Below are 21216 nucleotides of genomic sequence, written 5' to 3'. Positions count from 1 at the left end.
GGGAAATATAAAAGCTATGTGCAAAGGAGATGAATAAGGCAGCATGGTCATTGGCCAATCCAACATCAATTTTTGGAATGCAACACAATACACTAGTAATAATATGCAATCATTAAGAGAGTGACTTCCTGTGACACATGAAAATATGTTATATGTCATACAGACATGTCTGTCGACAAGTGTATCAATGGCTACATACATATTTTAGCATTCACTGCCCGGCAAAATACAACCAGCATGATGTTGTATGCTGATTATGTAACAGACAGTTTGAAATGTTGAAAACAGATGCCTGTGTGCACAAGTATCCCTAAACACAGGATACAAATATGTTTTGAGTAACTCATCAAAGGTGTTGTAGGCAGATGTGATATTTTACTAAAGGGCATGCCAGACAGTCAGTAACATTGTAAACAATGATACAGCAGAAACCAATAAAGTATGCAAACAAGCAGGCTATGCACAGCAGATCAGCTATTGAAAATCACATCCAAACATACAAGTGTACCAGTATTTCAGACAGCAAACAAAACACTGTCAACTTACATGTAAAAATCACACTCACCAACACTGTAATAGTTACACATAAATGATTGTCATCTAGGTTGTGACCTACATGTGAAAACATATCTTCAACAAACATGGCTTACTGCTAAATGATATGTAATCATAGTTTTAGGTAATTCATACTTGTAATCACAGGTATTGTCTGACTATTGCACTTACCTTACAGATGCATGATGGATACTCTTGCATTTTAAGTAGTATACATGGTAATGACAAAAATATGAGCTTCTAGCACTGATCATATCTCTTTTATTTACAAAATTAGACAAAGTGATCAAGATAGTTCTCTCCCTGTGCTGCTCCCCCAACCTTTCCTGCTTATAGTTATCTTATCTTATAGTTATCTTACGACCTGTATCTGGTCTCATTCAACATGCATCTTAGCTTGGTGGAGCTGCGCTAACTTTACATACTGACTTCTAAATATAGCAACTGTTTACGATAACATATTTCGTAGCCTTACTAGAGAATACCTCTTGCTTATATAATCACTCTCTATAGAGTTTGCTTTATTTAATAGCCTCCATAACAGCGTACAGTGCTCCAATACTTTGTTGTCCCGCTTAAGACTTGCTTTCTCGGCTATTTAACAGTGGTGTGATGCTTGGTAATCCTAGATATTTAGAGATAAAATACTGTAAGTGCAACGATGATACAGTATATCGCTAGCCAGTAAAATAGTAATGATCATGATTTCCTACTATTTAGCTACATATATATTAAGCGTCTGCATGAACATGTTAATATATTCAGTTATATTTCTAGGGAATACCTGTTGTGACTTTTATGCCTACTATAGAGCTTGCTTATTCTAGCAACCTCTAGAACAGTGTGTAGTGCTTTAACTGTTTGCTGTCCTGCTTTTTCCTGGCTTTTAGGGCTATATAACTGTGGTGCGACATATGATAAGCCTATATATGTAATGACAGATTGCGGTAAGACTTAAGAAGATGTTCCCCGGGATTCATGAAGCTCGGCGCAAGGCCGGTGTAAGGCCTGCGCCGGCGGTGCCATGAATAGTCGGCGTAGTAGCGCCATATGCATAGTAATGAGTGCGCGCCGCAACCACAGACAAGTGCGTAGTGTACGTGAGCGAGCCCAAGTAGGATGCGTCCGGGCGTGGCTAAGCCGGCAGGCGATGAGCAACCTAAAGTGCTGACTGCCACAGTCCGCCCATAATAGTAATGTCACCAGCCAGGGCCCGTGCAGAATGAAACGCACGCAGAGTATGCAACATAGTACCCGTCCCAACAAAACGGAGAAGCAAACACAACCCACGAAGCCCTAAGTGTACCCGTCCAAGGAACAAAGGATACGCGTAACACCGTGTTCGTCCCGCAATGCACCGTCAGTGGGCATACCCAGAGAAGGTGTACCGCAGCATGTCAGCGCCGCACCGACATAGGAGTAGCGACTAAGGTTACCACCTGTCCCACTTTGCGAGGGCAGTCCCTCTATGGGCAGTTGTGTCCCGATAAAAATATTAAAAGCGGCAAATGTGCTAAGATTGTAGGACATAATTATATCCCGTATTTTATGTAATGGTTGCATAAAATAGTTATTTCCGTAACTAAAATACCTAAATGTCACAAGAAACAGAATAAGCAACCAAACTGCTACAAGAATAAGCTTTTATTTAGGCAAACAAGTTAAGTTCTATGCTATGTACTGACCGTGGGTATGTGTCGGCCTGTAGAATCTGATGTGAGTCGAAAATGTCCCACCTTGGCTATTGGAAAAGGTGGCAACCCTAGTAGCGACATGGGCATGGTCACCAGGGTTACCAACTGTCCCACATTGCTATGGACAGTCCCTCATTTGACAGTTGTGTCCCGCCAAATATCGAAAAATGGCAAATGACCTGAGATTTCCGGGCAAAAATATTCCCTCAATATACCTGTAATAGTAGCATAAAACATATATTTTGTATATGAAACACATACATGGCATAAGAAACCGAATAAGGAACCCAAATGCTACGAGAATAAGCGTATATTATGGCAAAAATGTGAAGTTCTGTCATCTCTACTTGCTGTGGGTATGTGTTGTCCTGCAAAATCCGATGTTTCCACAAAAGATGTCCCACTATGGGCATTGGAAAAGGTGGCAACCATAATGGTCACAAGCAGTAGTGAGAGTACACAGCCGGGTAGCCGTGTCGACATAACAACAGGAATGAACCAAGATATCCTAAACACAGGCAAACATGTGCATAGCAACATGTGCCACACCCAACAACGTGTTTGTCGCATACACAGGACGGCGTATGTCTAAGCGTAATATCCAGAAGCAGAACCCATGCATGCAAATGTAATACACAATAGCCCCATTGTAGCATGTAAGTCCCACCCATGTGCGACCGTGCACCCAACCCAGCTAGCAGCCTTGTGCAGCTACACACCTACACACAATGGGCATACCTGAAATGTGGTAAGAAGTATTGTTTTAGGCAGTGCCAGCGGGCAAATATGTACCCCACATGTCACCAACCCACCTCAGGTACAGATATGCAAATGGCTGCATGTGAATGTGTCTGCAGAATGTGTACATCCCGCATGTGGTATGCACTCGTCCAAACCCTATAGGCTTGCACACGCCACGGTGCACATAACTGTACACATGTGGACAAGTCGGGATGTTGAACCACCGCACTGATGATTAGCTATGCAGACAAGTCAAACACATATAGCGGAACATGTGCCTACCAAACAGGACGTCCTAACAGGGTGCCACAGGCACAGAAAGGAAGGTGGGACATCACATGTGGAGTGTAGCGTTGCGGACGGCCAAACACCCACGGCCAAGGTAAAGGCGGAACAACATCCATATGGCGCGATGGATGTTGTTAGAAAAATATATATAGAAACACATATGAAGTGCCAGTTTAGAAGCAAAATACTATATAATGCATTGAATTGTACTGTACAATATGGCAGTAGAAATGATCATGCATGTAATTGGTGAAGCTTAGCTGCAGTGTGATCGAACTCTGACCCTGGCAGTAACCAGTTCAGCAGGCTTATGTCTCTCAGCATCAATTATCTGCTGGGTTACAGAAAAATAAATGTATGTACATGTATATCATCCTCCCTTCCACTGAGGAGGATGGCCTTGTGAGCTCTATCGAAGATAGAGTACAACTCCTTACCAGAGAGACAAAGGCGTATTAAGAAATGAACTGACTATTGTATCGGAACAGTCCAGGGTCCTTGAAACAGCAACAATTACAGAAGGACACTGTAATTGACCAGGTGCCTTGCAAGGCTGTGTTATTCTCATGGGAAAACATTTTAAAAGCATTACCTCAGCACCCTCGTATGAATAGAATATTGCGGACCATAGTGATGGAAATGCCCTGTGACTGACCACGTCAGTAAGGTGGGCAAAAGCTGATTGTAAACACTATATAAACAAATTGCTTCCTGTATAGAGTCAGACAAAACTCTCATACTTGGACTGTAAAGTTTTATGCCTGCCGGTGCACACTACTTAACCGTTGTGAACCTGAGCTTCCTGTGTTATTGACTGTCACTTAGAAAAGCCTACTGATTTCTACAGTCTGGTTTTAACAACTTATTTGACATTGTGGTCCTTCTTAGCGAATTCCCTTGGTAAGCTACAGGTCAGAGTGCATGGGTGGTTAGACATCTGCGCAGGAGAAGTTGCCTAAATGGTTCTTCTTGAGTGAAAAGACCTCCGACTGAATTGTTGTGTGTAAAGAGGCTGTCCACTGTCTGATCTGTGGCTGAAAAGCGGAAAACTGGATCCCAAGAAAAAATCGTGCAGTCATAAGCGGGAGGCTCAGGTAAGGAGAGTTTGCCTCTTTGTCTCTGTTGTAGATCAGGGACCAGGCTACATTGTGTTTCTGTTAACAGTTGTGATAGCAGGTCGAAGACCAATCCAAGTAGTTTTACATTTGGACATAGATCAGGGGAACACAGAGTAGAGTAAATAGTCATTGTAGACACTACAGTGGATACAGGGAAGGAGATACCACGTGGTGCGAGAGAAGGGTTACGTAACAGTCATTTAGAAGACATGGGAGATTAGTGCACTAAGAGATCGTGAGATCCGCGTTTGACGGGTGATGTGAAGTATATGCAATTGCAGAGAGCACATAATGTGAGATATTCTGCAAAATGGGGTAATAAATATGACATTGATGGTATATTAGACAAAATATCGTTAGTGAAACATTGGAATCACTTAAAATGTGACGCAGATGTTCTAGGGTTACCACCTGTCCCACTTTGCGAGGGACAGTCCCTCTTTGGCCAGTTGTGTCCTGCAAACAAACTGAACAAATGGCAAATGTCCTGATATCTTAGGACAAATATATTTCCTATATCTTCTTTAATAGTAGCATAAAACAGTTATTTTGTATCTGAAACACCAAAATATTATAATAAACAGAATAAGCAACGCAAATGCTACAAGAATAAGTTGCTATTCTGGCAAAAAGTAGATTGCTGTCCTCTGTACTGGCAGTGGGTATGTTTTGCCCTGCAAAATCCGACGTTCCTAACACAAATGTCCCACTTTGTGCATTTGAAAAGGTGGCAACCCTAAGATGTGCAGGCTAAAAAACAGCGACAATTGGGTATCCCTCAAGCACATAGGTGGATTGAGGTAGTGAACCGAAGGGAACAGAAGACTAAAAATGCGAAAGCATCATACTTAAACAAAGAAGATAATAATACAGTAGTAGCGGCGGCGCCCCCCCCTCCACCACCGCCGATACCACATCCAGGATATGAAGCGGGATGGCAGGCTAGTCCCTCCACGTTATCCTGTGGCAACAGAGGTATCACAGCGACCAATTGTAAGAGAAGCTATTGAAACCACATCACAAACACGTAAAATACCTAGGGACACTCAAGTAAGAAGAGAGTCACTAGAACAGAGTGAGGATATCTGTCAATTAATTGAAGTACCGAACCCTCAGGCAGGACAGGAAGGCCAGGACCCAACTCCCTTAGTGTATAGACCGTGGACACCAGAAGATATCCGGAATGTCACAGAGAATTCCCCATCCACAAAGTAATCACTATTCACCATGCAATACCCCTGTATCTCCTGATAGAAAAGCAAAGGGGGAATGGCGGATGGTACAGGATTTACAAGCTGTAAATCATGTAATAATACCTAGGGTACCGAAGGTGCCAGACCCACACACTATATTGAATGCTATGAACCCGCAACAGAAGTATCTTACCGTGGTACATATAAGCTATGCTTCCTTTTCAATACCTATACATCCAGATAGTCCGTATTGTTTTGCATTTACATTCAGGGTAACAGATACAGCCATACCCGGCTATCGCAGGATACTGTGAAAGTCCAACGATATTCGCACAGGAGATGGCTAGCAACATGCCGTGTTTACTCCACCCGGGGGCAGTCAAGTTCTACTTTATGTGGATGATATCCTGCTTGCGGCCCCTACCCAGCAGCAATGTAGGGAAGATACAATAGCATTATTGAAATATTCAGCAGAACAGGGACATAAATTAAGCAAGCAGAAATTGCAACTACGGAGAATACAGGTCAAGTACCTGGGATATGTGGTATCCAAGGAGGGTAGAACATTAGATGTCGATAGGAAGGCAGCAATTTCACAAGCACCCAAGCCAACTACCAAGAAGGGAATGATGTCCTTCCTGGGCCGACTAACTGTTGTCGAAGCTGGTTACCAAACTATGCTTTGGAATCTGCTCTATTGTCTGCTTTAATCTGTAATACACCTATGGCAGCACAAGATATACTACACTGGATTCCAGTAGCAGAAACAGCTTTCTGCAGACTAAAACGATTGATAGCTTCAACATCTGTTTTAGGTCTCCCGAATAAGCATAACAGATGTTTCCAGACTGTAGATTGTAAGCAGGGATATATGACGTCAGTCTTGACGCAACAGCATGGAAGTAAGCAACGCCCCATAGCTTACTACTCATCGCAGTTGGACCCAGTGGCATGGTCATTGCCACATTGTGTACAGGCAGTTGTTGCAGCAGCCATGGCAGTACAGGCCTCGGCATCAATGGTATTATCCCCCCCTCTCACTGTGAGAGTGCCTCATGCAGTTGCGATCATATTGCTGCAAGAGAAAATAGCATTCCTGACCCGTGCTAGACATCTTTCTTGTTTGACCATACCCTGAGTCAACCTCATATGGTGATTGAACGTTGTACAACATTAAACCCATCAACGTCACGTCCGACACCTGTGTATGGCACACCACACAGTTGCCTACAGGAAATGGAGCAAATAACTTTACACAGACAGGATATCACTGATATACCCTTAGATGATGCAGAGGTGACAGTTTATGTGTACGGATCATGTAGAAAGAGTCCTACAGGAAAGAAGCAAGTAGGTTATGCAGTAGTTATTGATAATGAGATTGTAGAAGCCCAACCCCTGCAGCATAGCGTGTCTGCTCAAGCAGCAGAATTGATAGCTTTAACACGTGCTTGCACTCTAGCGAAAAACAGATGTGTGGACATTTATACCGATAGTCAGTATGCTGTCTCTACAGTGCATGTTTATGCGCAGCAGTGGAAGAATAGGGGAATGATAACATCCACTGGTAAACTGATTAAACATGCGCAATTGATCTTGAATTCATTAGATCCCATTCAGTTACCCACTAAAGTAGCTAATTGTAAATGTGCAGCTCATACAAAGCAACAGGATAAGATTAGGAAAGGTAAGGCACGAGCTGATGCAGCTGCAAAACAAGCAGCCTCACAGTCAGAAAGTGTCATTTTGAATGAGGAATGACAATCCTCAGAGATTCTAGATTTAGAAATGTTAGAAACAATGCAAACATCAACTACGAAAGCAGAAAAGCAGACGTGGGTAAGTCGAGGAGCGATCCTTGAAGTCGGACTGTACATATCCACAGTGAGAAAGCCAATATTAACGTCTAAGTCATTCAGATATGCGGCTTTGGTGAGCCATGGGTAGAGCCATGTCTCAACAGGGGGGATGGTACAGTTGGTTAACAGAATATTCCTAACATACGGAATTAGGAACCACATACAAACATTTTGAGCAGCGTGTCATATTTGCAGTAAACATCATGCACAGGGAGCATTTCAACCGAAGCGAGTGAGTTTCCCTACACCACCATATCCGTTCCATACTATTTGTATGGAGTTTATACAGCTGAATAAATGTGAAGGGAAGAAATACTGTTTAGTGATTGTAGATATATTATCAAAATGGGTAGAAGCATTACCAACCAGGAATCCGGATGCAGCAACAGTGGCAAAGGTCCCAGTAAAATAAAGTATCCCTAGATCTGGCATACCTAGAGAAGCTACAGTGACAATAGAACACATTTTGTGAACCAGACAATCCAGCAACCTGGGGGATTATTTGGGATTTCCTTGAATAATCATTGCATGTACAACCCACAGTCAGCATGACTGGTGGCGAGGTACAATGGGATCGAGAAATAAGTTGAGGAGGTTGATGAGTGACACCCAGGCAATTGGATTTGCTGTCTACCTCTAGCATTGCTGAGCATGACAACAGTTCCAAATGTAAAGGGTTTGACCCCTTTGAAGTAGTATTTGGAATGGCATATTATGTGCCACAGTGGAAAGCTGTCATGCCTGCAGAGCTGGAGGTCGATGGCTCATTAGCAAGTTACATGAGAGGATTGTTAACCAATAACACTGTTTTGCAGTTAAACTCTTTTTCAGAAAAAGAGCAAAGCGAAGCGGACGCAGAGCTGACTCCAGTATCCTGGGTGTGTTTGTCTGTTATCCAAACAAGTAACTGCCCGAGTCCAGCGTGGGAAGGTCCGTACCAGGTACTGTTGCCACCGCCTACTGCAGTAAAGTTTGCGGAAAGGTCGTCCTGGGTTCACCTCACCCTTTTCAAACCTGTAAAGGATATCCAGTCTGATTTACATGTTGTAGCCGATATACCATAGAGACAGAATCACCGGGGCAGAGTGTATAACAATACAAAGCAACCCCAAAGACATTGGTTTACTGTCCTACTGATCATACACCTATTAACCATGTTTGTGGTGACTTTACTTTTGCTGTGATCTTTCCTGCATATAACTACATAGATACAAATAGTGATACGTGATGAACTGGCCACAGATTGGCATCAAACCTCAACACATACCTAGGCATGGCGTGTGCATGTACAGACTATGAACATTTCAAATTGCTGTGTTTGTACTGCCATACCTACATCATATGGAGGACTTCCGATGTATGTTGTCCCCTTGGGGATAGATGGAGACTTGTGAATATTTACCTTTTGATACAGGTTCTGTGAGATCACAGGACAAAGTGGCACTGTACTTACCTGTTACACAAAAAGGAATTGTTTGTTTTCATAAACATGATACAGTCCAAGTTGGTGGGAGTAATTGTAACATAACTGTGTCTTACAATTGTCATATAACAGCCAAAGATTACAGTACTAGTTGTAGCACCATTCATGATTTGTATTTAAGCTTAATGAGAACAACGTGGAAAGATGTGCAGAAACATCCTGAATTGTATAAACAGTCGTCTGTTATAGACAGGAAAATGTTACATGCAGAGTTAACCCGCATCAGTAGTAAAGTAGAATATTGTTATTTTGTTTGTGGGAAAAAAGCATATCAATGGTTACCTGAGAATTGGTCCGGCAGTTGTTTTTTGGGTTACCTGGCTCCAGCCATATGACATACTGCAGAATTGCCTCTGGAGTGCGAAGCGAACTGTAAGAGATATAGCTCGAAGAACTGGGAACTCAGTCGAGAAACCTACTAATGCAGTGGGTGAAATGGAAGCTGTTTGGAAAAATCATTCTTCTGCAAGAGATAAATGAAAATTGACTCATATGGACTCGGTGACAGTGTTATATCGTGGCCTGGAACAATCCCAGCTTATGGAGCAGTGAAATCAATCAGGGAACTGAGGAAGTTGTCAAAACCTCTCGGAGGAATGAGCAATGCGACTTTTCGCTCTCGAACTTGTGACTGATGAACTGAATGCAATGAGAACTGTTGTGTCACAAAATGTAATGGCTCACGACTGCACCCTGGCGTGAGAAGTGGTGCGTGCTGGCGCTTATCAAAGAAGACTGCTGTGTCTAAGTACCACATAATAAGCACGATATCAACCACCACCTAGAGGTAATACAGCAGGTATCAGCCATGGCGGAACCAGGCCCAAACCCACTGACGAACTATTTCCAGAAACCATTTGGTGGATGGGGTTCACTCATAACTGAAAATCTTGATTGCCATTTGTGTTGTTCTGCTCATATTGTGAGCATGTGTCTGTTGCGGGATACTTTGTATGAAAGTATTAGTCAGGGACTCTGTTGGCGTATCTGTACCCGAGACTATGTATCAAGACCTGTAGTGGGATTTGTTAATACCAAATGAAATCCTTTCTGAAATGTACAACAAATGACTTGCCTAGTGAAGCGTTCCAGAGAGGAAGAGGCTAGGGAATGAAATAATGTTGTATATGTTTCTGGATAGAATAGAAGCAATCAAAGGAGGGAGAATGTTAGAAAAATATATATTTAAACATATATGACGTGCTAGTTTAGAAGCAAATAGTGTATAATGCATATTATTCTATTTTACAATATGGCAGTAGAACTTATCATGCATGTAATTGCCTGTAGTGTAGCTGCAGTGTGATCGAACCCTGACCCTGGCAGTAACCAGTGCAGCAGGCGTATGTCATTCAGCATTAGTTATCTGCTGGGTTAGAGAATAATAAATGTATGTACAGGTATATCTTTCATCCTTCCACTGAGGAGGATGGCCTTGTGAGCTCTATCTAAGATAGAGTACAGCTGCTCACCAGAGACGAAGGAACCTAGTAGGCGATGAACTGACTATTGTACCCGAACAGGCTTGGAACCTTGACAGAGCAGTATTTACAGAAGGACAATCTAATTGACTATGTGCCTCGCAAGGCTGTGCTATTCTCATGGGAAAACATTTAATAAGCATTACCTTAGCACCGTTGTAGGAATACAATATTGTGGACTATAGTGATGTAAATGCCCTGTGACTGACCACATCATTAAGGTGGGCAAAAGCTGATTGTAAACACAATACTCATACAGCTGTTTCTTGTATAGAGTCAGACAAAACTCTATACTTGTACTGCATAGTTATTTGCCTCCTGGTGCACACTATTAAAACGTTGTGAAACTGAGTTTCCTGTGTTATTGACTGTCATTTTGAAAAGAGTAATGAGTGTTACAGTTTGATTTAAACAACGTAATTGACAGATGTGTATGTTCTAGCATGGGAATAGGTCAAGCCAACCACCACAATCACCATGTGTACCACATACAAACAGCCAGTAACACGCAGTAGTAATGCATGAAGGCATACACGACTGTGGGAATAGCACAGGACATATGGCACGTGCCAAGTGCAGATCGTGACACAAAACCCCAGGATGGGGCTCCTGCAAAGAGGAACATGTGCCAACCACACCTCCCACAGATGTACTGGCAATGACAACACATGCCAAACACACAGAAACACTACCGTCCAACCCACGACTGCAGCGGAGGCTGGTCAAACACCACTATGAAGCATGCACAAACAGGGACATGTGTAACCGTTGCCTTAACACCCCCATAGGCCAAAGAAGAATAGAATGGACATATGCATGTAATGTTGTGAAGGATGTGTGGTAGTCCTCAGTATCACAGTGGTAGGGACACAGATACACTGTAATCAACCGTGGCGTATGTGCACTGTAGACAGCATACCTGCAGGTAATACAGAGGACAATCACGTGCCACAGAAATATACACATGAGAAAGAGGATAGGGGATAGACAAGTGTAAATGGGACAAACTATGAATATAGGTTCATAGGTCCATAGGTACAGGGTAGGCCATCTACCCAAGTTCAGCCATAACCCTACACCATAGTTAGGATTCCTTTGCCAACCTTCCTGTCCGGAGATAAAATGCTTATGATATTGCTGTACCTCTGTCAAGCAGTGATACTGATGTAATCCCTGGCCTATATCTGCAATCCCCCATCCAATGGACAACATACCCCTGAACAAGGCTAGCAAGGATCTCTGCCTCACATGTACTGTGATGTAGATCCACAGCATTGTGAGTGTCCGGGTGACGTATGTGTCACTCCAACACATCCTATGAATGACCGCGTCAAGGTTCATGTCACCTGCCCTCGTGGTTCTGAGGGATGCACATACAGTAGTTGAAGCATAGACATGACATATGGGTCGACATGGCCTCGTATGTCAGGCACAGGTCAACACTGAACAACAGGTATGTGACTGAATGGGGCAGGGGTCGTACAAGTGGGGCAGCATTACACAAATCCATGACAGCCTGCATCTGTATGACAATTAACCTATGAGGCCTTCCCAGCTGCTGTAGGTGTCGGGTCAGATACCCTCCGAATGGGGCAATGTAGTCAATCATAGGTGTAACACGTAATGAGTACAAGGAGACAATGACCTACCCTGATCTAGATGTGAATCCCTGCACAAACAGGTGGGCAATGTAGAAGTCCCACCGAACCATGATAGCAGCGTGTGTGTTGAACGAATGGTGACCGACAACCTCTGTCCCCTGATCCCTGGTAATCACCCCTGCGCTCAGTGGACTGCCACCCATATGCTGGACAGGGGTGACCTAGTACTCCTCGACAGGTATGATGTTGCATTACCTTGCATTTAGCTGTAGGCCATGTCCCTGACAGCAGATATGCATATCTGGGAGGCCCCTTTGAAGGATATCCGTGTCAGATGTCCGTCCCACTATGGCACCCGTTTTGCAGTCATCTACAAACAATGTCGCCCATAACACCCGTGTGTGTGCCTGTACTGTGGAAATGTAGATGTATAAGAGGAGTGGACCCAGGGAAGAGCCCAGTGGGACACCGCCTGCGACAGGCAGTAGGTCTGACATGCTGCCAGCAACTATGACCGCGTGGGCCGTGTCACATAGCCAGTTTACAACCCATCCTGTGATATACGTGTTCACATGCAAGCCGATGGGTTTATCAATGATACCTGAGGGGGGTAATGTGTTGAAGGCCTTTGCCAGGTCGAGGTAGGCTGTATGGACTGCAAGACCCCCATCAATGGCCTCGGTGACTGTCCTGAAAACGTCAACCATGCTTTAATTGCATGAACCGCCCCTGACCAAGCCAAACCGTGTTGGATGCAAAGTATGCAGGTCCCCTATGCCTTCATCTACGAGCCGCAGTATGATCCCTTCCCATGTCTTTGCAGATAGGTCTCCTCATGGTAATGGGACAGTAATAACCAGGGTCAGTGGAGGCATTGGCCCTGTGGCGTGGGACTACAGTCCCCGTGCGACACAACCGAATGCGTTACCCGAGGTGAGGCTACAAAGAAACAGCTGTCCTAACTGTGGGTCTAATTCCTCAATGAGATCGTGGAGTACACAGTCGGGTCACCAGCTGGTCTCATGGATGCTATGTTCACTACCCTGGAGAGAGCATGTCCCACCCGTGCGTCACAGAACATTTGGGGACCACAAACCGCTGGGACAGACATCTCTTCATGTGGGGGGGAGGGTGTGGAGATGTCCTCACCGAACTTGTCAGCCCGTATTTTGGCAATGTGTGTATGTTGAGTAAACTCCACATCATCGTGAACCCAGTCAGAGCATATGTGGGAGTGACCTCCCAGGTGTCCAGCATAGCAAATGAAGGCTGTATGATTGTCAGCCAGGTCCATGTAGATATATCTGTGGAGCATGCCCCGGACCATGTCATGACAGCCTGTAGCTGTACACATATAATGACCAAGGGTGTCATACCTCACAAGGTGTCTGCTCCGCCTTGTAGTAGCCACCTCCTCTCGTTGTACAGCTTGTGTATGGCTGGGGTACACCACACTGGATGCTTGGCATTGGTACAATGAACCACAGTTGGGTAAGGGAATGCCTGATCTATGCAGTCCTGTAGGTACCGGTGGTCGGCATATGTAAGTGATGCAGTGGCTGCAGTACTGTTGACCACTGGCTCAGGGTCCTTAAAGGAGACCACAGTAGTGTTCAGAATTGTGAATTCTGCCTTTGAGCAAGCCATGTGTATGGTAACCGGCAACACCCACAGCACCGCATGTCAATAGCAGAAGCCATTGTACAAATAACATAGATTAACCCGGCATGACAATATGTATTATCATACATGTATTGACACGTGTCTGCTAATTACACTTGCAAATGGCCGGTAAGACCGGGCTAAAGTTCCCGTGATTTACCTAGTCTGGAGGTGTTGTTCCGACAATAAAGTGGCGATACTTCCCAACCGGGACCTCTGGGGATTAATTAAAGCGGTTGTTAACCTGCAACATTGGATGTACACCATTTGGTTCTGGTCTCGGAAAACATGGTTTCCGTAGCACTACACACTATGGGTAGTCAAGCAGACATCCGCGTTTGGTGAACACACAGCAGCAGTCAAACCCACTGGCCACACGGACACAGTCCGACAAGCTCTACACTTTACATATGCACATTGGTGTCCATTGTAGGACCCAAAAATTTCCTGTACGGATTGCGTGCCAGCCTCCGTCATCACCCACGTGAACTGATTGTCGTGACCACGTCACAGCTACACATATGCACCGCAAGCGTGTTCAATGTTGATGATAGCTGTCCATGAAATGCAGCACATATGCACAGAAATCCCCAGGGTACCGAGTCCATAGAAGTGCGTCCACATCACAGTCCCGCACACATGAAGGATGTGTAATGGGTAGTGTCGACTGTTGCAGTCAAGGGATCCTGGGTATGTAGAAACAGGGCTCGGCGTTGTTTTGCAGGTAAGCCTTTGTCCCACCCCGTGGGAGGGATGTGTGCGTAGCACCTGCCTTACTCCCCACTAATAATGCAAAGCATACACAGGAGAATGCTACATGCAGGTGTGAAATGTGTAGAGCCCTATACCAGTGTCCAGTAGGCAATTCTCATGGATGGACAAGCGTACGACCAAGATGGCACCCACAACTGCAAACCCGGGGGAATTACACAGCTGCGTTAAGGCATAACACAGGGAATATACATAGGGACTACAGTTGACATTCCCCATACAAAGTTGGACCGCCGTGCAAACACCGGCGTACACAGCACTCAATCTGCCAGCAACAAAATGGGGAGCACTCGCTACCATACAGCGGAACAGATGGGCGACCTGTGGAACACATACTAATGGCACACCCACAACGTCAACTAGGATATGTAAACTATGGCGTTCCCACCTATGAAGAAAACATGCTTCAATGAATACATAGGGGATCAACATGTTCGGTGGTGTTATGTTGAAAATACAGTGACGGATATGTCCTATTGGGACGTCTGAGGTTTATTTGAAGCAGTTGCTAACCTGCATCTTTGGATATACACCAGTTATTCACAGTTCTAAAACACCTGGTTTACGTAGCACCACGTAGAATGGGTAGTCAAACAGACATCCGCGATTGGGGAACATACAGCAGCAGTCAAAAGCACTGGCCAGTTGGACACAGTCCAGCAACATCTAACTTTACATATGCACATTGGTGTCCATTGAAGGACCCAAAAATACCTTCTCACAGAACCCACTCCATCCGTCTCCGAACAACAGACGATGCTATAGCCGTGACTACGGCACAGTTAGACATATGCACCACCAGCGTGTTTAAGGTTGATGACAGGTGTCCATGAAATGCAGGACATATGAACAGAAATACCCAGATCGGCGTGTCCATACATGTGCGTCCACATCCCAGTCCCGCACGCATGAAGGATGTGTAATGGGTACTGTCGAGGGTTGCAGCCATGGGATTTTGGGTATGCAGAAATGGGGCTCTGTGTTGTCTGTCAGATAATCCGTTGTCTGGATTCGTGGGAGGGATGTGGGGGTAATACCTGCCTTACTCCCTACCAATAATGCAAAGCATCCACTGGAGAATGCTATATGCAGGTGTGAAATGTGTACAGCCCTATACCAGTGTCCAGTAGGCAATTCACATGGATGGACAAGGGTACGAACAAGATGGCACCCATAACTGCAAACCCGGTGGAATTACACTGCCGCAGTAAGGCATTACACAGGTAATACACATAGGGACTACACTTGACATTCCCCATACAAAACACAGAGAACCAGCTGAGAAAGTCCAAAGCAAAAATGAGGTACTGTAGAAGCGGTCAGTGACCACTCAGAGCCCACCAGGAATTAAATGCAGTCACCATAGTTTATTGAAGCGCTTTTCGTCTGTTTCATAAGCAGACTCCTTCAGAATACATACAATGCAGTTCAACTTACTACATTTAAAACCCTTAATTGGTCAGTAAATTAGATGTGCTAAGTATTAATTAAATGCCTTAAAGGCGAACAAGCTAACACTTTACTCGGGTTACAGATTCCACACAGTGAGTAAATCAGACATTGCTTCAAAATGTATATTCTTCATAGAAAATTAATAATATATGTATAAATATGAAAGAAGAACCAACATAATGTTTTCCAAATGTCTGAGTGTATAAGCTACATATATATGTTCTAGGGATTGTGCCAATATATTAAAAGAACTAGAGACACCTAGTAATATAAATGAACCATAATATATAGAGATAAACCTTATGATTATGACTAATGTAAAATATATCAATGAAATGTAAAGATTCAAAATGTGGTGAAGTAAATATTTATTTAGTCGGTTAGTTAAATAAATCAATTCAGACATCCTTGTCAAAATACTAAAACAAGGCCAGCGAGGTGCTCTGCCTCACATGTACTGGGATGTTGTTCCACAGCATAGTGAGTGTCTGGGTGATGAATCTGTCCCACCAGCACGTTCTATTAATGACAGTGTCAAGGTGTCGTCACCTGCCCTTGTGGTTCTGAGGGATCTAGATTCTTTAGGTGAAGCATAGTCATCAAATCCGGGTTCGACATGGCCTTGTATGCCAGGCACAGGTCACCTCTGGGCAAGTGGTATGCGACTGAATAGAGCTGGAATCCTTTCAGTCGGTCAGCATAACACATATTCCTGATACCCTGCATCCGTTTGTCTATGAACTGTCGGGGCCTTTCCAGCTGCTGCAGGTGTCGGGTCAGATACATTCTGAACGGGGCATTGTACTCAGTCATAGGTCTAATGAGTGATGAGTACAAGGGGACAATGACCTCCCCGATCTAGATGTGCATCCCTTCATGATCAGGTGGGCAATGTAGAAGGTCTACCTAACTACGTCAGCAGCGTGTGTGTCGAGCGAGCGGTTACCGACAACCCGGGTCCCCAGATCCCTGGTAACTCCCTCTGTGCTCAGTGGATTGCCACCTATATGGTAGCTAGGGGTAACCTTGTTCTTCCCGAAGGGTATGACTATGCATTTCCCGGCATTTAGCTGTAGGCCATGTCTCTGGCACCAGTTATCCATATCTGTGAGGCCCTTCTGAAGGATATCTGTGTCAGATGTGTGTCCGACTATGGCACCCAGTTTGCAGTCATCTGCAAACATTGTCAGCCATAACCCCCCTGTGTTTGCTTGTACTTTGGAAATGTAGATGCCGAAAAATAGTGGACCCAGGACCTGGGACAACACCTGTGACCGGCTGTGAGTATGACATGGCGCCAGCAACTATGACCGTGTGGGTTCTGTCACTTAGCCAGTTTGCAACCCATCTGGCGATGTATGTATTTACATTCAAGCTGGCGGGTGTATCAATGATACCTGAGGGGGGTATTGTGTCGAAGGCCTTTGCCAGGTCGAGGTAGGCTGTATGGACTGCTTTACCCTCATCAATGGCCTTGGTGACTGATCCTAACAAGTCAGACACGTTTAAAAGGCAGGATCTGCATTTGACCAAGCCAAACTGGGTTGGATCCAAAGTATGCAAGTCCCCTATGTCTTTATGTATAAGTTCCATTATGATCCTTCTCCATGGCTTTGCAGATAAGGCTTGTCAAGGTAATGGGATGGTAATTACCAGGGTCAGTGGAGGCACCATCCTTGTGAAGTGGGACTACAGTCGCCTTGTGCCACTACTTGGGTCCGTATCCTGAGGTGAGGCTAAGATTAAACAGCTGTCCTAACCGTGGGTTTAATTCCCCATTGAGTTCATGGAGTACACAGCTGGGACACCATCTGGTCCCATGGATGCTGTGTTTACTGCCTTGGAGAGAGCATTTCCCACCTGTGCGTTACAGATGTTCCAGGATCTACAATCCTCTGGTATAGATATCTCTCCATGTGGGGGAGGGGAGAAGTTAGCACCGAACCTGTCAGCCAGTATGTTGGCAATGTGTGTAGGTTCAGTCATCCTCACATCATTCTGAACCCACTCTGAGCATATCTGGGAGTGTCCTCCCAGGTGTCCAACATAGCTAAAGAAGGCCTCATGATTGTCTGTCGACTCCTTGTTGATTTCTCTGTTAGATTTCCCCTGGATGATTTCATGACAGCTTGTAGTTCTTCACATACAATGAGCAAGGGTGTCTTACCTTACAAGGATTCCGCTCTATCTTGTAGTAGCTACCTCCTGTCATTGTAGAGCATGTTCATGGCTGGGGTCCACCACACTGGATGCTTGGCTTTGGTACAAAGAGTCTCAGTTTTGTATGGGATTGCCTGATCCATGCAGTCCTGTAGGTGCTGGTGGAAGGCATATGTACGTGATTCAGCGGTTTGAGTAATGTTTACCACTGGCTCAGGGGCCTTAAAGGAGACCACAGTAGTGTTCAGAAGTGTGAATTCGGCTTTTGAGAAAGGCATATGTATGGTAACCGGCACCACCCACAGCATTGTATGCCAATAGCAGAAGCTATTGTAGGTTGTCCAAACACACGTGTCCGTACACATGGAACATCATAGCAATAAACCACGCCCGGATGTGGGTAATGCTAGATATACTCACGGCAGACGTGGTGCGTTCGAGTCCGACGCCCGAGGGACCACACACATAGCCGGCCTTAGGCATAGGCCAACTAGGCAGCCGCCTAGGGCGCCGCTCTACTCGGGGCACCTTTCCAGCCTTTATATTGTGTAGGTAGACCAGGACGGGGGTAGCGGGTGATGTGGCGGTGGCATCATGGAGTCCTTCTGCCTAGGGCACCACTTGACCTAAGGCCACTCTTGCCGTGGGTAAATACAGCAGTATCCACACCCAGACGCGGGTCATTGCTAGTATGACATATCATCTATGGAAAGAAACCATATATTCCCAGACATAATGGCACAGCATAATGCCTGTCCGCCGCCCAAACGCAGACATACGGCACCCGCGGCGGTGCGGACGTACTGCGCGAGATGTCCGTTACCAATGTCGACACTGTCTCGCTCTGTGAAACAAAGTCAACATAGCGATTCAATACTAAACAGCGACGGAGAGCCCGATGTCCCTGTTGCTGAGCTGTTCAACCTGTTCCGCCATGTTAAATGTGTGTAGCAGAGCGGGACTGGGCCAAACTAAGCAACGGACATGTCCGTGGCTCAGTGAAAGCCATCACGCAATGTTAAACCCATGTAATATAGCGAGACAGGTTATGAATACCGAGGGTTAGTAATGGAAATAGGTCCGTTCGACCAGACCGTGTGCAATTACTATAACAAGATCTACAGCGGGTACGCCGGCCAATCAGCGCACACGGTTAGGAATAATGGGGGGGGACATGGTATCATAGACACGGACAAACCGTGCCCATGTGACTCATCTAACATTCGTACACGGTCAGGGCAGTTCCGTACACTGGGCGGACAAGACCAAACCCAAAGCACCACAGGAACACCCTGACAATCGAAGGCCTGTATGCGTATGGGATATAAGCCCTGTGATCTGAACATCCCTGCGGTCACGACATATGCATCCTGGGCCATGGCGGGAGGGAATAAGGAATGTTTAACATGTAGTACCGCACCTTTCCCAGCAGGAGAATGGATGCCAGTGACGTGCGTGAGTGCGGGGGTGGGGGGATATGTAAATGTAGCTAAGTACCATGGGTATGCATATTAATGACACCGAACAGCTAACGTGTAGTGGTCACAGTAACCGGCAAGTGTGAATGCAGTCGCGTTTGAATTACGACTATAGAACATATAAATGTGAGCGATGTGCGTAATGCGTCCATGCTGCAAAGACTGTTACATGTATAAAGGTGTGCGTGCGTTCCGCACCGTCCGTCAACCGGATCAGAGATATGTTACTGGAATAGTCACAACTAACACAGACCACGTAACCACACAGACCCAGTAAACATATGTAGACAGAATACGGATATGCATGTGCGCCTGCGCGTAACCCACAATTAGGGAATGCAAGTGCGCGTGTGCGTGTGTGATCCCCTCGAAGCAGGGCAGGTTAAGGATGTGTCCTCCACGTCAACCAGACATGTCTCACAAATGTCAGCCTCTGAAAGTATGGAATCGGGCAATGCCATGTAAAGTACCGTTAGAGATAGTGAGAAACACACGCTATGTGATGAGACAAACATAGAATGTGGATAGAAGAACGTATGTGTTAGTAGTATGGATTGATGGCGGTTATGCATCAGTAACCCGAACCACTTGTCAGAAGGTGCCCCCGTACGAATTGCGTTCAGTTGGCTCACACTTGTTGACCGGGCTAGGCTAGCTGGATATATGTCCAGTGTCAGCAGAGGCCCGTGGAGAAATGCTCCACACACAATAATAGCACAACATACCAAAGTACTCATATATGTAAACAAAAAATGAACAACAATAGAAAGTGTCCTGAAAGGACTGCTCACACACAGATCCCAGGCGACAGACAGCTATATGGCCGGTGGAAGCACGTCACATTTATGGGATCAGGTCCCTAAAGAAGCAAGAAGGTCACACATGACACGCCAGACAATTGCCAGATAGACACTGGTCAATGTAACACACAGCAAGATTAAGGGCCAACCAGCCGTACAACATGCCAGAACCTGTACAGTGGAAAGGTATGGCATGGTAATTGATGTGTGTACACAGGTAATCCACAGACAGTAACAAAGAAAGGTATGAAACGAGGGGTTCACATGTATATATCTACACACATCAGTCCGACGGCCCGTATATATGACGCATGGACATAGATTTGTCACTTGAAACAAGATGTAAACAACTACAGTTTATTCCATTTCATATTGATATAGTTATAATACAGTCATATTCACATGTAACATTGTGACTCTTATTTACATTCATATTTATACAAAATATGCTTTAATTGTACTTATTGATTCCATGCTTTGGAATCGTAATGCAACAGTTATACACATTGATATACAATATCATGATCAACACACTACATTCTAAGGTTTACTCACAACAATTATCAACTATGTTTCAATATACTGATTGTATTGACCAATATTGTAGTTATATGAACACATTGTTGTTGTATTATTGTTTCCATTAAGTAATGTATGCAACACTGATTTGTATATGTCGCGTTATCATCAAGACTTGGAGCACTGTCCACTTAACTATGAGCAGGTTTATTGATTAATTGACTTTAAACTGACTCTGAAGGAAGTGTATAAGGGACGACTATGTAATGTATTTCGTACTCCGACGATGCCCCATGTTAGTGGGTGAAAGAGCTCAGTATCTTTTGACTGTGGAGTGTATCGTTTTTGTCATTGTCTGTTT

Source organism: Protopterus annectens, chromosome 7.part0 (genome assembly GCF_019279795.1).
Source record: "Protopterus annectens isolate FY-2018-M chromosome 7.part0, PAN1.0, whole genome shotgun sequence".
Taxonomy (NCBI): domain Eukaryota; kingdom Metazoa; phylum Chordata; order Ceratodontiformes; family Protopteridae; genus Protopterus; species Protopterus annectens.
This window is presented reverse-complemented; position numbering follows the sequence as displayed.